This window comes from Pristiophorus japonicus, chromosome 1 (genome assembly GCF_044704955.1).
Source record: "Pristiophorus japonicus isolate sPriJap1 chromosome 1, sPriJap1.hap1, whole genome shotgun sequence".
Taxonomy (NCBI): domain Eukaryota; kingdom Metazoa; phylum Chordata; class Chondrichthyes; family Pristiophoridae; genus Pristiophorus; species Pristiophorus japonicus.
The window spans coordinates 293666596-293685910 of NC_091977.1; the positions used below are offsets into that span (position 1 = coordinate 293666596).

Consider the following 19315-nt stretch of genomic DNA (forward strand, 5'->3'; position numbering starts at 1 on the left):
AAAAGACCCTTTTATCCCTATTCTTTTTTTTCTGTCCGTTAACCAATCCTCTATCCATGGTAATACATTATCTCCAATCCCATGATCCCTTAACTTGTGTAATAACCTTTTATGTGGCACCTTATCGAATGCCTTTTGGAAATCCTAATATACTACATCCACTCATTCCCCTTTATCTACTGATAGTTATATCCTCAAAAAACTCTAATAAATTTGTCAAACACGATTTCCCTTTCATAAAATCATGTTGACTCTGCCTAATCATGTTATGATTTTCTAAGTGCCCTGATACCATTTCCTTAACAATGGACTCCAGCATTTTTCCGATGACTGATGTCAGGCTAACTGACCTGTTGTTCCTTGTTTTCTCTCTCCCTCCTTTCTTGAATAGCGGTGTTACATTTGCTACCTTCCGCTGGGACCGTTCTAGAATCCAGGGAATTTTGAAAGATCAAAACTAATGCATCCACTATCTCTGCAGCCACCTCTTTAAGAACCCTAGAATGTAGGCCGTCAGGTCCAGAGGATCTGTCGGTTTTTAGTCCCATTAGTTTCACTAGTACTTTTTCTCTACTTAATTACATTAAGTTCCTCACCCTTGTTGGACCCTTGGTTCCCCAGCATTTGAGATATGCTTTTTGCATCTTCTACTGTGAAAACAGATACAAAATATGTGTTTAACGATTCTGCCATTTCCTTATTCCCCATAATAATTTCTCCTGCCTCAGCCTCTAAAGGACCAATGTTAACTTTTGCTGCTCTCTTCCTTTTTACAAACTTCGAGAAGCTCTTACAATCTGTTTTATATTTCTTGCTAGTTTTCACTCATAGCCTATTTTTTCCCTTTCTATCATTCTTTTGGGCATCCTTTGCTGGTTTCTGAATTTTTCCCAATCCTTAGGCTTACTACTATCCTTCGCAACATCATAAGCTTCTTCTTTCAATCTAATGCTATCCTTAACTTCTTTAGTTAGCCAGGGATGGATCACTTTTCTTATGTAGTTTTTGTTTCTCAATGAAATGTTGAAAATTATGAAATATTTCTTTAAATGCGAGTCACTGCTTACCTACTGCCATACCTTTTAATCTATTTTTCCAATCTACCTTAGCCAACTCACCCTTCATACCTATGTAATTGGCTTTATTTAAGTTGAAAACTCTATTTCAGACTTGGGCAAGTCACTCTCAAACATAATGTGAAATTCTATCATATTATGATCACTCTGCCCCAGAGGATCCTTTACTGCGAGATTGCTAATTAACTCTGTCTCATTACACAATACAAGAATCTAAAATAGCCTGTTCCCTGGTTGGTTCCATGATATATTTTTCTAGGAAACAGTCCTGAATGCATTCCATGAACTCGTCCTGCAGTCTACCTTTGGCAATTTGATTTGTCCAGTCTATGTGAAGATTAAAGTCCCCCACAATTATTGCATTACCTTTGTTACAAGCTCCTACTATTTCTTGATTAATATTCTGTCCAACGGTATAGCTACTGTTATGGGGCCTATATAGTACTCTCACCAGTGTTTTTTGCCTCATGTATTAGAAAAGGAATTTGATTTATTCAGTCACCAGTAACCTATGGCCCTGAAGACGAGTTAAAATAGACCCTTTATCAGGACTGATTTGATGAAGGATCTATGCCCAAAACATCGTCGTTGTTCCCCCCCCCATTGAAAATTGGACAGGTTCTATAATGGAGCGGGGCATGATCAGCTCTGCCACTTCCTAGGTGGTGAAGGTGGAAATTACCACCTGTGTCTCTACAGGGATCATCACATTTTAAGGAAAAATGTGTTCTGGAGTGCATATAGGAAGGAAAATGGCATAAGCAAAGAATAAAATGGGTTCCAGCAGGAGGCAGACCATGTATGGTTTGAGATAGAAAAAAAATCAGGGCCCATTTCAATTTACTTAATACTCAGAGAGGATAGTGCACTGCTGAATAGGGATATCATTGTTACATTTGATTAACACATGAAAAGATGAGGCAGTGAAACAGATGTTTTTGGGAATCAAAGTGAGTAGTTTGGAGAAAGGGCTCTACCATCAGCACAAACAAGAATGTGAAGAGATGAGGGGTAGGTTTTAAATATTGGGCAGCTGACCAATGGAGCGAGGAAATATGGCCTGGTCCATTTCAAAGGCTCGGCAACATTTACATATATGTTACAGGATGCGGGCAGCAAACAAGCATGCTAATGCAGCTCGCTTGCTCCAGTTCACTGCAATTTCGGGTGGCCCAGAGACCGACCCAACTGTATAAAAGATAGGTTTGTTGGGGGGGGTGGGGGGGAAATTACAATCATGGAGGGGAGGGTAGAAACCTAAGGCAACAGCGGCCCCACATTGGTGCAGAAATTGCGGTCGGAGGCTTCCTGCGGGCAGTTGCCTCCGATCTGAAAAATATCTACCAACTTGCCTGGTGGTCTGAGAGGTTCGGAGACTTGCGGTCCTGGGTGTCGATGCGAAAGCCTGCGTAGAGGCCCACGTATCGCAGGGACCTAGGCGCTTCACACGTGTCCCTGGGATCATGTGGGCCGGCCCAAGCAATCAAAGTAGGGGTACTTCCATTCATATTTGTGGTGAGTTCCGTATGTACGGAGTCACTATAAGTATGAATTTGAACACCCCAAAAACCACACAAACACTTAAAATAAATTTGTAAAAAACATTACATTTAATGTTAATGAAAATAAAATTTAATTCATTATTTAAAACAAATAGTGAATTTTTTTGAAAAATAAATTTACATATTTTAAAAGGTCTAAAAATAAACGTAATCTTATTTCACAGGTTTTTAAATGTTTAAATTATTGAAAAAAAATATTTTTCTGTCCTTTAAAAGTCTTACGAATTTCACGGGCATTCACTGGACAGAAGTTAGGTAAATATCCCAACTCTCCAGCTGCTGAGTCCCTTTACTTCCGGATGCGTGCGATCAGTCTAGAGGATTCTTGACAGATCGCAAGTTCTGGGTTTAGGTGCATGCTCCTGTTCCTCCTGGACCCACAAAAATAGTTTTAGCACTTACTCTTTTACTGTACCGCCAAGGTTTGCTGAGTGGGGTGTCCATTATGGATGCTCTGCCCAATAGGCAGAGTTTAGAAGAATGAGAGGTGATCGAATTGAAACATATAAAATTCTTAAGAGGCTTGACAGAGGTAATGCTGAGAAAAGGTTTCCCCTGGCTAGGGAATCTAGAACATGGGGTCACAGTCTCAGAATATGGGGTCGACCATTTAGGACTGAGATGCGGAGAACTGTCTTCACTCTAAGGGTTGTGAATCTTTGGAATTCTCAACCCCAGAGGGCTGTGGATGCTCAGTCGTTGAATATATTCAAGACAGAGGCCGATACATTTTTGGGAACTAAATAAATTGAGGGATATGGGGATAGTGCAGGAAGATGGAACTGAGGTAGAAAATCAGCCATTATCTTGTTGAATGGTGGAGCAGGCTCGAAGGGCCAAATGGCCTACTCCAGCTCCTACTTCTTATGTTCTTATGTGCTTAAAATGGCATTCGGGTCCTCTATTTGCATAAATTAATGAAGCTCGCGCCTGATTAGGCAGATGTCTTGGCTGCCCAATGGATGGTGCCATTAAAAATGCCAGCAGAGCTGGTACAAGGCAGTGTCCAGGCCCTCCATTTTAACTCCACTATTGCCCTTTTAAAATCGCCACTAATTTCACATCCCATTAGTTCTTCAATTAGTTTCTTAGAATCATAGAAATTTACAGCACGGAAGGAAGCCATTTCGGCCCATCGTGCAACAAGAGGCTATCCTGCCCTGAGCACCTCAAGTCTCGTCGCCGAGAGCATGCAGAAAACAAGTGCAGGCAGTGGAAGGAGTGTGCGGCAAACCAGACTCCCCACCCACCCTTTCCGTCAACGACTGTCTGTCCCACCTGTGGCAGGGACTGTAATTCCCATATTGGACTGTACAGTCACCTGAGAACTCATTTTTAGAGTGGAAACAAGTCTTCCTCGATTTCGAGGGACTGCCTATGATAATCCTACCTAATCCCACTTTCCAGCTCTTGGTACGAAGCCCTGCAAGTTACAGCACTTCAAGTACACATCCAAGTGGTGAGGGTTTCTTCCTCTACCACTCTTTCAGGCAGTGAGTTCCAGACTGCCACAACCCTCTGGGTGAAGAAATTTCCCCTCAAATCCCCTCTAAACCTTCTACCAATTACTTTAAATTTATGCCCCCTGGTTGTTGACCACTCTGCTAAGGGAAATAGGCCCTTTCTATCCACTATATCTAGGCCCCTCATAATTTTATACGCCTCAATGAGATCTCCCCTCAGCCTCCTCTGTTCCAAGGATAACAAACCCAGTCTATCCAATCTGTCCTCATAGCTAAGATTCTCCACTCCTGGCAACATTCTCGTAAATCTCCTCTGTACCCCTTCCAGTGCAATCACACCCTTCCTGTAATGTGGTGACCAGAACTGCATGCAGTACTCTAGCTGTGGGCTAACGAGTGTTTTATACAGGTCAAGCATAACCCCACTGCTCTTGTATTCTATGCCTCGGCTAATAAAGGCAAGCATTCCTTATGCCTTCCTAACCACCTTATCTACCGAGCCTGCTACCTTCAGGGATCTGTGTACATGCACTCCCAGGTCCCTTTGTTCCTCTACACTTCTTAATGTCCTACCATTTAATGTGTCTTCCCTTTCCTTGTTAGCCCTCCCCAAATGCATTACCTCGCATTTCTCTGGATTAAATTCCATTTGCTATTGTTCTGCCCACCTGACCAGTTGATTGATAGCTTCCTTCAGTCTACAGCTTTCTTCTTCATTATCAACCACACAGCCAATTTTAGTGTCATCTGCAAACTTCTTAATTTTACTCCCTCCATTCAAGTCTAAATCAGTGATGTATACTACAAAAAGCAAGTGACCCAGTACTGAGCCCTGCGGAATCCCACTGGAAACAGTCTTCTAGTCACAAAAACACCCATTGACCATTACCCTCTGCTTCCTGCCTTTGAGCCAATTTTGGATTCAACTTGAAACTTTGCCCTGGATCCTATGGGCTTTTACTTTCGTGATCAGTCTGCCATGTGAAACCTTATCAAAAGCCTTGCTAAAATCCATATACACTACAACATACGCACTGCCCTCATCCACCCTCCTGGTTACCTCCTCGAAAAAAATTCAATCAAGTTAGTCAGACACGACCTTCCCTTAACAAATCTGTGCTGACTATCACTGATTAATCCATGCCTTTCTAAATGAAGATTTATCCTGTCCTTCAGAATTTTTTCCAATAATTTTCCCACCGCCGAGGTTAGGCTGACTGGCCTGTAATTACTCGGTGTGTCCCTTTCTCCCTTCTTAAACAAAGGAACTACATTAGCAGTCCTCCAGTCCTCTGGCACCACAACTGAAGCCAGAGAGGATTGGAAAATGATGGTCAGTGCCTCTGCTATTTCCTCTTTTGCTTTGCTTAACAGCCTGGGGTACATTTCATCCAGGCCTGGGTATTTATCCACTTTCAAAGCTGCTAAACCCCTTAATACCTTCTCTCTCACTATGTTTATTTCATCTAATATTTCACACTCCTCCTCCTCAATAGCAGTGTCTGCATTGCCCCTCTCTTTTGTGAAAACAGCCACAAGTATTCATTAAAAACCATACCCACATCTCCCGCCTCCACACACAGATTACCCTCATGGTCTTTAATAGGCCCTACCCTTTCTTTAGTTATCCTGTTGCTCTTAATATATTTATAAAATATCTTTGGGTTTTCCTTGATTTTACTTGGCAAGAATTTTTCATGCTCTCTCTTTGCTTTTCTAATATCCTTTTTAATTTCACCCCTGCACTTTCTATACCCCTCTGGAGATTCTGCAGTATTTAGCCCTTGGTATCTGATTCCTGATTCTTGATTCCATAAGAAACAGGTACTCTCTAAATTGATCATGACCAGTTGGGTCTCAGCACCTTCTCATACACAAGCAACCAGGTTGGGAAAAGCAGAAAGTTACGGGAAGTGGGAAGAAGAGCACGTAACTGCTTTTACACAACAACTGAGCTCAAGGGATTTGTGTACATTATGAAGAAATGATTCAAATTTGATTACTGCAGATGCTTAATGTCGGAAATTGCATTGATCTTGCTGAAGTTAGCTATTTATATTGTAAAAGTATTAAAGGATAAATTCTTGGGAAAAAATTGACCCAACTGCACTGACTGGCAAGGGGAAAGTAAATATACCAAGCATTTATGTGATACAAATCAATACAAAAATCAGTAAGCTATTATAAATATGCAAGCCAAATTGTCCTGTGATTGTAAAATAAATTTATTTCCTGTTTATCATTTACGTTGCTTCTCTGGTTAACTCAGCAGCTTCCAAATTATTTGCCTTATCAGCCGGCACCCTTCAACTTCCAGCAGGCTCTCTTGTAATAGACAGACCTCATCGTCCACTGTTCCTTCTGCTCACTGGAACACACATGCTGTTTCCTCCACTCTAAATAAAACAACTTCAAAAGTAAGACTTCCACATAACTCAGCTCGCAGTAAATACCTCCAAGAAGACTGTGAACTTTATCAAGACTGGGAAAATGTGCAATTGAAGTACGTGATTTCAAAGAATCTGTTGAAAAGCAAAGCATTCGAAGCACTGTTTTTATACAATTTATTTAAAAGCAAAACTCAAATCAATGAACCAATGGATGAGGATTAAGAGCAGAGGCAAGAATATATAACTGAAACCCAACCAAACTGGCTCAAAGTCAAGCTACTGTGAATCGGGAAGGCAGTCAGCCATGTTGTTTTTATTGTGCAATCATAGGTGACCGTTGACACTTTTAGTCACTGAAAATGGCAGAAAAATCAATCTGACATGGACTCTCATTAATCAAGTCTTGAGATTCTAAAACTAAGGTCGAATAACTTCTGAAAAACTACCCAAAAATAACATTGCGTGTCCAGAATAGTGATCTTCAGTGCTTTCAAAGTTAGTTAAAGATGTAAACTTTTGGAGAACTTACGGCATCGAAAAGATCTGGTGTAATTTTTCTGACAGACCAGCTGAGGTCCAGCACTGTGTGTGCCCCAATTAAATCAAACTCAGCGGAATTGTGTTCGAGCAGGAACAGAAATATCAAGAAAAATGTTGTTGCTGGGACATGTGACTGGCAGTCATAGCCACAGGGAATAGCATTCAATGCCAGTGGCGTGTAACGATTATGCAGCCAGAGATAGAATGGAAATTTTGCTGCTGTGAGGGACCCGGGCTTGTCAGTCTCAATAATTGTTCAACTATTAACTAGTTAGTTTAAATGTGTTGGGCAACACAACTGTGAAGCAGGCTGAATAACCATGACCCTCATGCATACAGGAGACTTGCTAAGCTCAGATGTGCTTGTGATATTGGCACATTCAATGGCACTTACTGTTATCTGTCATAGTGTTGCCTCTGACCAATTGAAATAAATAGGAATATTGATATAAACAGTCAACTAAAGGTGACTGGGCTTTGTTTTAAAATTAGAGTTAATAAAAACAATATTTTGTAACAACAAAATAAAAGAGATGGGTATCCTGCAAAAGAAAAAGTACCCAATGGAAACACTTTTTTTAAAACTTAGGAATTATGGTTAAAGATTCAGCATGCACGACACCACCAAGGTTGCAAAGAGTTAAAAAAAATAGGTAAATCAAGAAGCAGTGACTGGATGATACCAAGGTTGGCCATTAATATCCTGTGGATTGTAGGAAGAAGTGAACTCTGGGAGAGGGAAGGAGTTCCATAATGTTGAGTTTTGGGGAAAGACAGAGTGATAGTAGAAGACTGCGATGAGTTTTGACTTCAATAGGATGAGGAGGCAGAGGGTGAAGTACATGTAAGACAGCTTTTTTTGTAGCTTAGGAAAAACAAGAAAAGCATTTCAGAAAAGCAATGGCCAGAGTAATATTAATAAAATAAAGAGACAATATAATTGTGACTTGGCACTCCAATATTTCCATGTGATCTAATAATGGTGGGATATCAATCTGTGAAGAAAAAGGAAGACTTGCATTTATATGACACCTTTCATGACCACAAGATGTCTCAAAGCGCTTTACAGCCAATGAAGTATTTTTGGAGTGCAGTCACAGTTGAAATGTAGGAAACACAGCAGCCAATTTATGCACAGCAAGCTCTCACAAACAGCAATGTGATAATGACCAGATAATCTGGGGTTTTTTGTTACATTGATTGAGGGATAAATATTGGCCAGGAGACTGGGGTTAACTCTCCTGCTCTTCTTCAAAATTGTGCCATGGGTTCTTTTACAAGAGGGCAGCGTTAGCATTGCACTGGAATGTCAGTTTAGATTTATGTGCCTGGAGTGAAGCTTGAACCCACAACCTTCTAACTCAGAGGTGAGTGTGCTACCCACTGAACCACAGCTGACACTTAAATAGAGGGAACTCTCTGTAACCCCTTCAAAATAATTATGGCTAATAATTCTTCCATGTGCTACATTTATCCCATGGGGAAAGTCATGCACACTGTGACTTTGTTCATGTGTTTAAATGTAACACACAGAAGATTATGGGCCCAAATTTCCCCAAATCCTTTTTCCAGCACACCCACCCAAGACGCGCTGACTTTGTGCGCTCAAAACGGCGCCAAAAAACGTACTCATGATTCTGGCCACTCTGCTGTGTGTCCCGGAGCCTGGCGCAGCATTTCTCGTGGAGTGGGGGGCGTAGTTACAGCCCTGCACCAAAAACAGTGGAAGGGGTAATGAGCGGAGGGGTGTGGAGGGAAGGGGTAATGAGCGGAGGGGTAATGAGCAAATGGGAGAAAGGCACCAGGTGAGGGGTCCACACTTTCTTACGGGTGGGAGGATTACCTGAAGGTTAGCTTACAGTCTAGCAGCTAACTCTTCTCTCCATTCCAGGACAGATATAGGTTTTCAGAGGGTCCATCCCAAAAGCCTAGAAGGAAGACTTTTCTATATAACCATTTATTCTGCAGTGCCACTCACTGGTTACACACACAAGAATGAAAATATAGTGGCAGTGCTGTGATTGGAGCTAATGTTATGTGATAGGCATTTTATCATTATAAATGTCAACCACAGTGCCACCTACAGGCATAACAGGTAATGTTGATGCATGTTGTCTCTTTTAAAATGGGTTTTCCAATGGACAAAGCTTGACTTAGGAGTTTTGAGTGTATCTCGAGTTAGAATGTTGAGACCCACTCAGTATTTTTAATATATAATGGATATAATGAATATTTAAATTAAGATTTAAATATTTATCCCATGGTGCCACAGACTGTTATGAGCATCACACAAGCAGAACATAAGAACATAAGAATTAGGAGCAGGAGTAGGCCATCTGGCCCCTCGAGCCTGCTCCATCATTCAACAAGATCATGGCTGATCTTCGACCTCAACTCCACTTTCTTGCCCTATCTTCATATCCCTTGAGTCCAAACATCTATCTCAGCCTTGAATATACTCATTGAATGAGCATCCACAGCTCTTTGGGGAAGAGAATTCCAAAGATTCACCACCCTCTAAATGGCCGATCCCTTATCCTGAGACTATAATCTCTAGTTCTAGACTCTCCAGCCAGAGGAAACAATTTCTCAGCATCTACCCTGTCAGTACCCCTCAGAATCTTGTATGTTTCAATGAGATCACCTCTCATTCTGCTAAATTCTGAAGCATGAACACAGGGTTCATAATGTTTAAGTGGTTATTATTTGCAGCTTGCTGTTATGCAAGGTGGACCAACAAAATTGGGGAAAAAAGGGCAAATTGGCTGCGGTTAACTCCTGGCCCACTCGATGTCAAGGTTGATACATTTTGGTCTTGATGCAAATTAAGAACTCTGGGCTAGAATTTCTAAACAATCCGCCAGTGCCCAATTGCCGCCCAAAATAACGCTAAGATTCCCCAAATTATCGCTGGTGAAAAATTCCCCCCAAAAAAGAAAAAAATACGCCCAGCAAAAAAAATGGGTGTTGCACCCCGATTCTCGGCAAAAAATGGAATCTTGGGCCGATTGGGTGGTTCTTAAAGAAACTGGGCGATAATTAATAAATTTGCTATAAATTTACTCCGAGGCTACGGGTTGGGCCTAGGAGGAGAAAAACACTAAAAATACTTTTTCAAAAATCAAAAAAAAAATCATAAAAACATTCTCAGGACCCTTTTCACTTAAATCACTACAAGAGAATTTTAAAATAATGAGTAAAAAACCAATTACTTACCTTTTTCTTACAGGGCTACTTACCTACCGCCCAGCTCCGCTGATTCTTGTGGGCATTTTTTTTTCAACTTACCTACGGGTCACTGCTGAGCCAAAAATCGCGATCTATGGATGGTGCACGCCAGCAGTCCGCTCCCCAGCGGTAATTCGAAACCGTCGGCGGAACAGAGCTGGAAAATTTTTCGATGACCCAGTTCTCGCCCAAAACAACCAATACCGCCGAGAAATGGAACGGTGAAGCATTGGAAATTCTAGCCCTCTATCATGGTGGTACCTCTTCACCATCTTCAAGGTAGAATTATCACCATATTCAGGGTTAGACTGTGCGTTGGTAGAAAAATACAAAAATAAAATTGATGGAAGCACTAAACAGCATTTTCCTGTACTTGTTATAGCACATAAAGTTGCTGTACACAAGGTGAATAAAATCTCACTCACTTATTGGAAGAGTGTTCTATATAATGGATGTAAATTGTTTAGAACTTGGAACATCTCTTTAAATGAGGTGGTGCAAGAACTGCAATGACAGGTTGCTGACAATGTTATTGTGCAGTGGATAAGTATCCTCTGCATCCCAACCTACAGTATCAGAGTTGTCAGTGCATTACTAGGCCAGAGAACAGTCATTAAAATGAGGGGAGTTGTAGCCTAGCGATTGATTAATTGCTGTGAGCAAATTAGCAAGGAACAACTTAAGGAAAAAAAGATGACTGTGAGGATAAGTCTGCTTCAAGTAATGCTCCCCAGCCATGCTTTCACATTTGCTAATCATCTGTGTGACTGCGATTACTGTAATATCCTGTTTGTTTTAAGCAAGGTCTAATTCGATCCTGTCTGTTCCTTTGGCTTCATGCTGCTGAGTCTGAAATCATGTTAAAATAACTTGTATATAAAGTTAAAAAAAGAGTTATTCAGCCTGTGAGATATTATTCAGTTGCAGATGATGATTAGAGGAGGAACTGAATTTATTATATTGATGTGCTTTCAGAAAACTGTTAGGTTTTTATCCAGATCATAAAAGAACTCTCAGAAATATTGAGGCACAAATACATGACAAAGATTGGATGGGACACAGTCTTGACTGAGAGTAAATCCAATAACAACAGATGGAGAGAATACTGCAAGAATCTGTACATGAATACTAACTCTCCCATTCTTCATCCCAGGTGAAAGATCAAAATTCACGGAAACCGCCCCCCCCCCCCACCCCCGCCCCGTGTTTGGGTTCATTGGAAAGGAAATTTAATTTGGGACTATCTACCAGAAAGTTTGAAACCCTAATGGAAGAAACTACGAACTTTAATCGAATTTTGGACTTTGACAAGACAAATTCAAGTCTGTGGGCGGGCCTAAGGAACTACAGGAGCCAGCTTGATTATTGGAACTGTCTGGGTGTTGGGACTAAAGTGAATTGTCTGCAGAAATGAATATTCGAAAACCCTTCTCCACAAGAGGCATTTACATTACAACAATAACTCAGAGGTGGCCAGCCATCAAACTAAACTGAGAAAAGCCATCTTCAACATGAATAAGAACAAAGGGCCCACTACAGCCTATATGCAAAAACCAAACACAAAAGGACATTGCGATTACCAAGCTAATATTTCCATCAGGAAACAGATTTAGAAGAGCGACCCAAACAAGACATATTAACTTTTAACAAGCCCGCCAAAATATTACAAAGAAATGTCAAGTCCGCCAAATTTAAACAAAGAACTCTGGACTGATTTGGTGCAAAGATTAGGACAACTCAAACCGTATAACTGGCCCCCTGTTTCAATAACATACTGCGACTATGCCTTCAAGAAGGGAGAGAAACCAACACGACAGTTGAAAACTAACTTCTCCAGCCTCGAAGTCCTGAAGTCCAAAAAGGAAGGAAGAACATCATCATCGTGGCAGCAACCGACCACAGCCAACGTGGTGCCACCGAAAAACCACCGTGATCGACCAAACTTGAAACAAAACTCCAACAGAAAGAAACCGAAGAATCGAAAGTTTCCACTCTACAATCTAAGTACTGACTACCAACAGGTGAAAACATTACTTTGAACCTATTTCTAACAAAGGAAACCGGATACTTACCCCATAGATCCAAAACATGCCTTACGCATCAGCGGACTCAACCCAACTGAAGATTGCGCAGTAAGAAGTCTTCTCCGACGTTCGGGGTGCAGCAAGCAGAACCTACAGAATTCAACGAACCCCAAAATCGCGAAATACCGCTAACTGACCAGAAAGGATTGGTAAGCATAGTCCCTGCCTACCCTGGAGTCTAACCTAGCTAGGATTAGGTATTGGGAGGTGGGAGGTGTAATTTTTACTGTAACCCCCTTTGAATGTGTAATGTATTGTTCTTTATTAGAGTAATTATAAGTTTGACATTGTATTTTTCTTGTCTGTAATAAAATCAAAGTTCTTTGCATCAAACCAGTTATCCTTTGCACTTTATCACACCCCCCAAATAAATCCAGAGTCGAGAATCCAAGGGAGTGAGAGCAATTCGAACCGCTCAAGTAGATCAGAGGTGAACCTGACCCCTTACACAGGAAAATCTATTAGTTTGCAGATTAGCGATGGATGCTCCACCTATTGAAGCAGAAGCTGAAGCTGCATTGAAGCACATAAAACCACAGGTGTCTGATACCCTCAAGCGAACCGATAAAAAGAGGAGGAAATGAAGCAATTAGAGAGTTGGGAACGGTCAGATGAATGCAGACAGATACTGTTTGCACCAATAGCGCTAAGGATGGTAAAGGAGCACACACAAACTACAGAACTGTAACGTTCATCCCACAAGGCAGCACGATGCTGCTAGAAGATATCAGAAACCCCTTTACGCCCCACGGGAGCGAGGTTGGCGTGGGGCGATGCCACCGAAAGCTGTGGTGACATTGCCCTGTCTGCTCTTAAAGGAGAGGGCCTTGCTCCGAGGACGGCATCTTTTTTTGTCAGCCAACTTGGCGGCTGCCAACAGGCCTGGCACCCCTTCTTGGTTGCCGAGTTGCTGGCCTGGCCGAAGCCCTCCCACGGAAGCGGCTGCAGAGTTTGCAGCGGCAGTTCCCTTTAAGAGAAGGGGAGAGATGTTGTGACACATCAGCGTGACACGGCACATCCACATCGCGCTGACATCACAGCCCCGCGCTGACATGGTCAGCGTGGTGCTAAGTGACATCATTGCACTTCCGCCCCTCTCTAGCCGCGCTCCAACAACACAGCTCTCCAATTTGGGAAACAAAGTGCCGAATTTGCAAACTAACTCCCCCCATCTCTGCTGGGAATTGAATAATTAATTCAAATTATGTGCCGCAAACCCAGCGCGGAGCAATTTCGCCCCCCATAATTTCTTCAAAGTGTGATAAAAAATGGCCAAATGCATTCCAGCCTTGAAGGTAATGATGATTTGTACAAAGCAATGATAAGGCCACAGTTAGAGCACTGTGTGCGGTTCTGGCTAACCCTTATAGACAGGACATTTTAACTATAGACAGCAGGCAGCAATGAGGCACCAGGATGATGCCTGGAATGACAAACTATTGTTACGAGAAGAGAATGCAGCAGAGAATTGATACAGGTTTTGCAAGTTATGATGGAATGAGTAGGGAGAGATATGTTTTCCCGGTTGGGAAATCCTCGTCAAGAAATCACCAATTTAAAATTGTTACTAAAAGAACGTGGAAGAAATTTCTTACTGCAGAGAGTTGTGAGAGCATGGAATGTTTTCCCACAGGGAATAGTTGAAACAGAGGTTATTGTGATTTCTAAGGGAACTGTAGATAAATTAAAGATAAGGAGGATACAGGCGACGGGGAGAAAGCCGGGCATTGGAGTTAATTTTAGATTGCTGAAGGAAGGAACTGACAGAGACTGCCGTGAGTGTCTGTACTTGCACAAAATAAGGAACTGGACAGGAATAATAATCAAACTGGCAGTAGCAACAGCACGTGACAGGCAATATTTGTGCAGGATTATGCAATAGCCACCCAAGATCAGACATGAGGATGACACCGAAAGAAGAAATATAAACATAACAACATCTAAGAAAGATCTGTCACCCACTTGGAATGATAATGGTGAATTGCTAACACAAAAGGACAGATGTGAGTCCTTCTCTTCAATGCAGTTATTTGAGAAAAATAATGGCCCCAAACTTGTGGTCCTGATAACGGTGAACTGGTAGCATTCGTCGTCATTTTGCCTTTGAAACTGACCCCAACTTCAGGATGTGGCGCATACACAGCCCAACGCGGAGATGCTGAAGTTACGGTCTGTCAGTCACTGCTCTGACACTGGCTACGCTGAGCGCCCCCTGCTCCCCCCAAGCAACCCGCCACACCCCACAGAGCTGCAATCAATTAAATCTCTAAAATTATGGAAACTGACAGAAACTTTGGCTCTTCTGCATAATGCTGCTGTTAAATACCCCTTAAAAGTTAGACCCTTTTGGATTAGATGTAACTAGGATTTTAACAGCATATTGACTGCTAAACAAAGGTTATGGCCTTGAAAAACTAATTTTAATTTTGTGGAGTGTCAAATTTATCCATGTTAATAAAAATTAAAATCTTTCAAGAAATTTTAGAAAAATGACATTTAAAAATAAAGTTTGTTCATCTTTACTTCAGGTTTACCTATTCCCCATGTGAGAGCCCCAATCTTTATTTTGCTCGCTAACATTTTAAAAAAGTTAGAATCAAAGGAACTTGTTCACTTCCCGGTTCCCTATCTCTGAGAGTTCTGCATTTTGATTGGCTGCTCAGACAGCTTGTTGATGTCACAGCAGCTCGCATGGTTCTCCATTAAATCGTGCTGCTTTCAATTATGCGTTGGAAAAGCCAAACTTTTTGCTAGAGATCGCGAAAATTTTGTGAGCAGCTTACTTCTGGGCCAGCAGCTTCGCCATTGACCGCAAATGATGGGCCATTGTCTATGATCATAGGAAGAACACAAACACCAGGCAAGCACATGGTGCTTTGCATAAAAGATCCCATGGTAATATTTCAAAGAAATGCAGTGGAGTTATCCCCAGTGTCCTGGCCAATATTTATCCCACAATCAACATTACTAAAACAGATTATCTGGTCATTAAGAACATAAAACATAAGAAATAGGAGCAGGAGTAGGCCATTAGGCCACTCGAGCCAGCTCCGTCATTTAATAAAATCATGGTTGATCTGATCTTGCGCACAGCTCCACTTCCCTGCCCGTTCCCAGAACCCTTTATTCCCTTATCGCTCAAAAATCTGTCTATCTCCGCCTTAAATATATTCAATAACTCAGCCTCCACAGCTCTCTGGGGCAGAGAATACAGCCCTCTGAGAGAAGAAATTCATAAGAACATAAGAACATAAGAAATAGGAGCAGGAGTAGGCCATAGGGCCCCTCGAGCCTGCTCCGCATTTAATATGATCATGGCTGATCCGATCATGGACTCAGGTCCACTTCCCTGCCTGCTCCCCATAACCCCTTATTCCCTTATCAGTTAAGAAACTGTCTCTGTCTTAAATTTATTCAATGTCCCACAGCTCTCTGAGGCAGCGAATTCCACAAATTTACAACACTCTGAGAGAAGAAATTACTCCTCATCTCAGTTTTAAATGGGTGGCCCCTTATTCTAAGATTATGCCCCCTAGTTCTAGTCTCCCCCATTAGTAGAAACATTCTCTCTGCATCCACTTTGTCAAACCCCCTCATAATCTTATACGTTTCGATTAGATCACCTCTCATTCTTCTGAATTCCAATGAGTAGAGGCCCAACCTACTCAACCTTTCCTCATAAGTCAACCCCCTCATCTCCGGAATCAACCAAGTGAACCTTCTATGAACTGCCTCCAAAGCAAGTATATCCTTTCTTACCATAAAAGGAGCGGCAAGCGGCGGCCCCTGGACAACGTGGTGGCCCCGACCTGCGAGGGAATATCAACGGCTGTTCGGGGCCATAAATGGAGCGGCTGTGAACTCGTCCTTTTTTTGGCGTGGAAGCAAGTCACCCTCGTTTTGAGGGACTGCCTATGATGACGATGATGATGATCCTTTCTTAAATATGGAAACCAAAACTACACGCAGTATTCCAGGTGTGGCCTCACCAATACCCTGTATAACTGTAGCAAAACTTCCCTACTTTTATACTCCATCCCCTTTGCAATAAAGGCCAAGATCCCATTGACCCCCATGCTAACCTTTTGTGTTTCATGCACGAGTACCCCCAGGTCCCACTGTACTGCAGCACTTTGCAATCTTTCTCCATTTAGATAATAACTTGCTCTTTGATTTTTTTTCTGCCAAAATGCATGACCTCACACTTTCCAACATTATACTGCATCTGTCAATTTTTTGCCCACTCACTTAGCCTGTCTATGTCCTTTTGCAGATTTTTTGTGCCCTCCTCACACATTGCTTTTCCTTCCATCTTTATATCATCAGCAAACTTGGCTACGGTACACTCGGTCCCTTCATCCAAGTCATTAATATAGATTGTAAATAGTTGGGGCCCCAGCACTGATCCCTGCGGCACCCCGCTAGTTACTGATTGCCAACCCGAGAATGACCCAATTATCCCAACTCTTTGTTTTATGTTAGTTAGCCAATCCTCTATCCATGCTAATATATTACCCCTAACCCCGTGAATTTTTATCTTGTGCAGTAACATTTCATGTGGCACCTTGTCAAACGCCTTCTGGAATTCCTCCTCGTCACAGTTTTAAATGGCAGACCCTTATTCTGAGACTGTGGGCCCGAAATTGGTGAACTTATCGTTCATTGCCATCGACTTTTCTCGGCGGTCACCTTGGTTTCTAGGCGGTCTCCCCTCCGAGCGAGTTTGGTGGAGTCCTCCCGCTGACAAGGAGAGAAGACCACTGGGTACTGTCTGCTGACATCCGCTGGTGTGCTACTCAGAAGAGTCCTCCCACCCGCTGCGTTGCCAATTTGGTCCGAGCGGTCCTCCGCTGCAGCAGGGGAAATGACTGCCGCATGGAGGCAGGTCTTATCTCAATGGTAAATATTAAGATCTGCAAGAAATGGTTAGTCCATTTCTTTTCTTTATTTTTTTTGCAGGGATTTAGGTGGACGGAGCCCCCTGAAGGATTTCTGGTGGATTTTTCATTAAAGTTTTGAACATTTTTTATTTGATCAGTTCCCCTCTCCCTGGGCCCGACTCAATCCTCGGTGGCACTTTGCCAAGGATTGCATTTGCCGCCGAGAATGGGAGCTACTGCCCGCTGCTGCCCAGAATCGGTCCTATTTTTGCCGCCGGGCGGTCTTTCTCAGATTTTCCCATGGAATTGCCACCCAAAGTACCATCAGGATCTCAGCGGTCCTTTGGACGGTACTTGGGCGGAACTTAGCTTTCACCAAACTCGGGCCTTATGTCCCCTTAGTTTCCCCCATCAGTGGAAATATCCTCTCTGCATCCACCTTGTCGAGCTCCCTCATTATCTTATATGTTTTAATAAGATCACCTCTCATTCTTCTGAACTCCAAAGAGTATAGGCCCAACCTACTCAACCTATCCTCATAAGTCAACCTCTTCATCTCCAGACTCAACCTAGTGAACCTTCTCTGAACAGCCTCCAATGCAAGTATATCCTTCCTTAAATACGGAGACCAAAACTGTGCGCAGTAATCCAGGTGTGGCCTTACCAATACCCTGTACAGTTGTATACGGAATTCCCTGCTTTTATACTCTATCCCCCTTGCAATAAAGGCCAACATTCCATTTGCCTTCCTGATTACTTGCTGTATCTGCATACTAACTTTTTGTTTCATGCACAAGGACCCCCAGGTCCCTCTGTACTGCAGCACTTTGCAATTTTTCTCCATTTAAATTATAATTTTCTTTTATATTTTTTTGCCAAAGTGGATGACCTCACATTTTCCCACATTATACTCCATCTGACAAATTTTGTCCACTCACTTAGCCTGTCTATATCCCTTTGCAGATTTTTTGTGTCCTCCTCACAATTTGCTTTCCCACTCATCTTTGTATCATCAGTAAACTTGGCTACATTACACTCGGTCCCTTCATCCAAGTCATTAATATAGATTGTAAATAGTTGAGGCCCCAGCACCGATCCCTGTGGCACGCCACTAGTTACTGTTTGCCAACCGGATAATGACCCATTTATCCTGACTCTCTGTTTTCTGTTCGTTAGCCAATCCTCTATCCGTGCTAATATATTACCCCAATCCCCATGAACTTTTATCTTGTGCAGTAACTTTTTATGTGGCACCTTATCGAATACTTTCTGGAAATCTAAATACACCACATTGACTGGTTCCCCCTTATCCACGCTGCTTGTTACATCCACAAAGAACTCCAGCAAATTTGTCAAACATGATTTCACTTTCATAAAATCATGCTGACTCTGCTTGATTGAATTTGCTTTTCCAAATGTTCCGCTACTGCTTCCTTAATATTGAACCAGTGTTACTGCACTGGATGTGCTGTATAGAGTATATTCACAGACCCCACGCTCCCACTTGGTAACTGCACTCAAAAGGACTGTGGCTCGAAGATAGGGTTACATCATGGTTTCTCTGCCCCCTGCTTTCAAGCGTGGGTGCCTGTTGGGAGCATAGGATAAGTCAATGCATCCTTATGTCCTTTCTTCTAGAAATCTAAACTCACAATATATATATAAATATAAGATAGCCACCAAGAAATCCAAAAGGGAATTCAGAAGAAAATTCTTTACCAAAAAGTGGTGAGAATGTGGAACTCGCTACCACAAGGAATGGTTGAAGCAAATAGTACAGATGCATTTAAGTGGAGGCTAGTCAATCATATGAGGGAGAAGGGAATAGAGGGTTGTGCTGATAGATTTAGATGAGGAAAGACAGGAGTAAGCTCAAGTGGAGCATAAATGCCGTCATGGACTGGGTTGGGCCGAGTGGCCTGTTTCTGTACCATACATTCTATGTAATCCTATGATATGAGTGCAATCCTGTAATTTATTTGAATTTCTTGTACATTCATAAGGGCTGATTATGGAGTTCACCTGGTGTAAATGGGGGCAGTGGTGGCTTGCAAATGGTGTGGTGTCATGCACCACCCAATTAGGCTGGTGC

At 42.3% G+C, this 19315-nt stretch overlaps 1 protein-coding gene and 1 long non-coding RNA gene across 2 annotated transcripts in view; one reads left to right on the top strand and one right to left on the bottom strand.

The window, feature by feature from the left end:
- LOC139270897 (uncharacterized) overlaps positions 1 to 12624 on the top strand; it is a 36388-nt gene extending 23764 nt beyond the window's left edge. The window contains exons 2-3 of the long non-coding RNA XR_011594876.1: positions 10261 to 10538; positions 11413 to 12624. This is a non-coding gene — a long non-coding RNA (uncharacterized lncRNA). The remainder of the gene's footprint in view (positions 1 to 10260; positions 10539 to 11412) is intronic.
- Positions 1 to 19315, bottom strand: part of LOC139270881 (coiled-coil domain-containing protein 102A-like) — a 760459-nt gene that overhangs the window by 102672 nt on the left and 638472 nt on the right. The gene's annotated exons all lie outside the window — the stretch shown is intronic.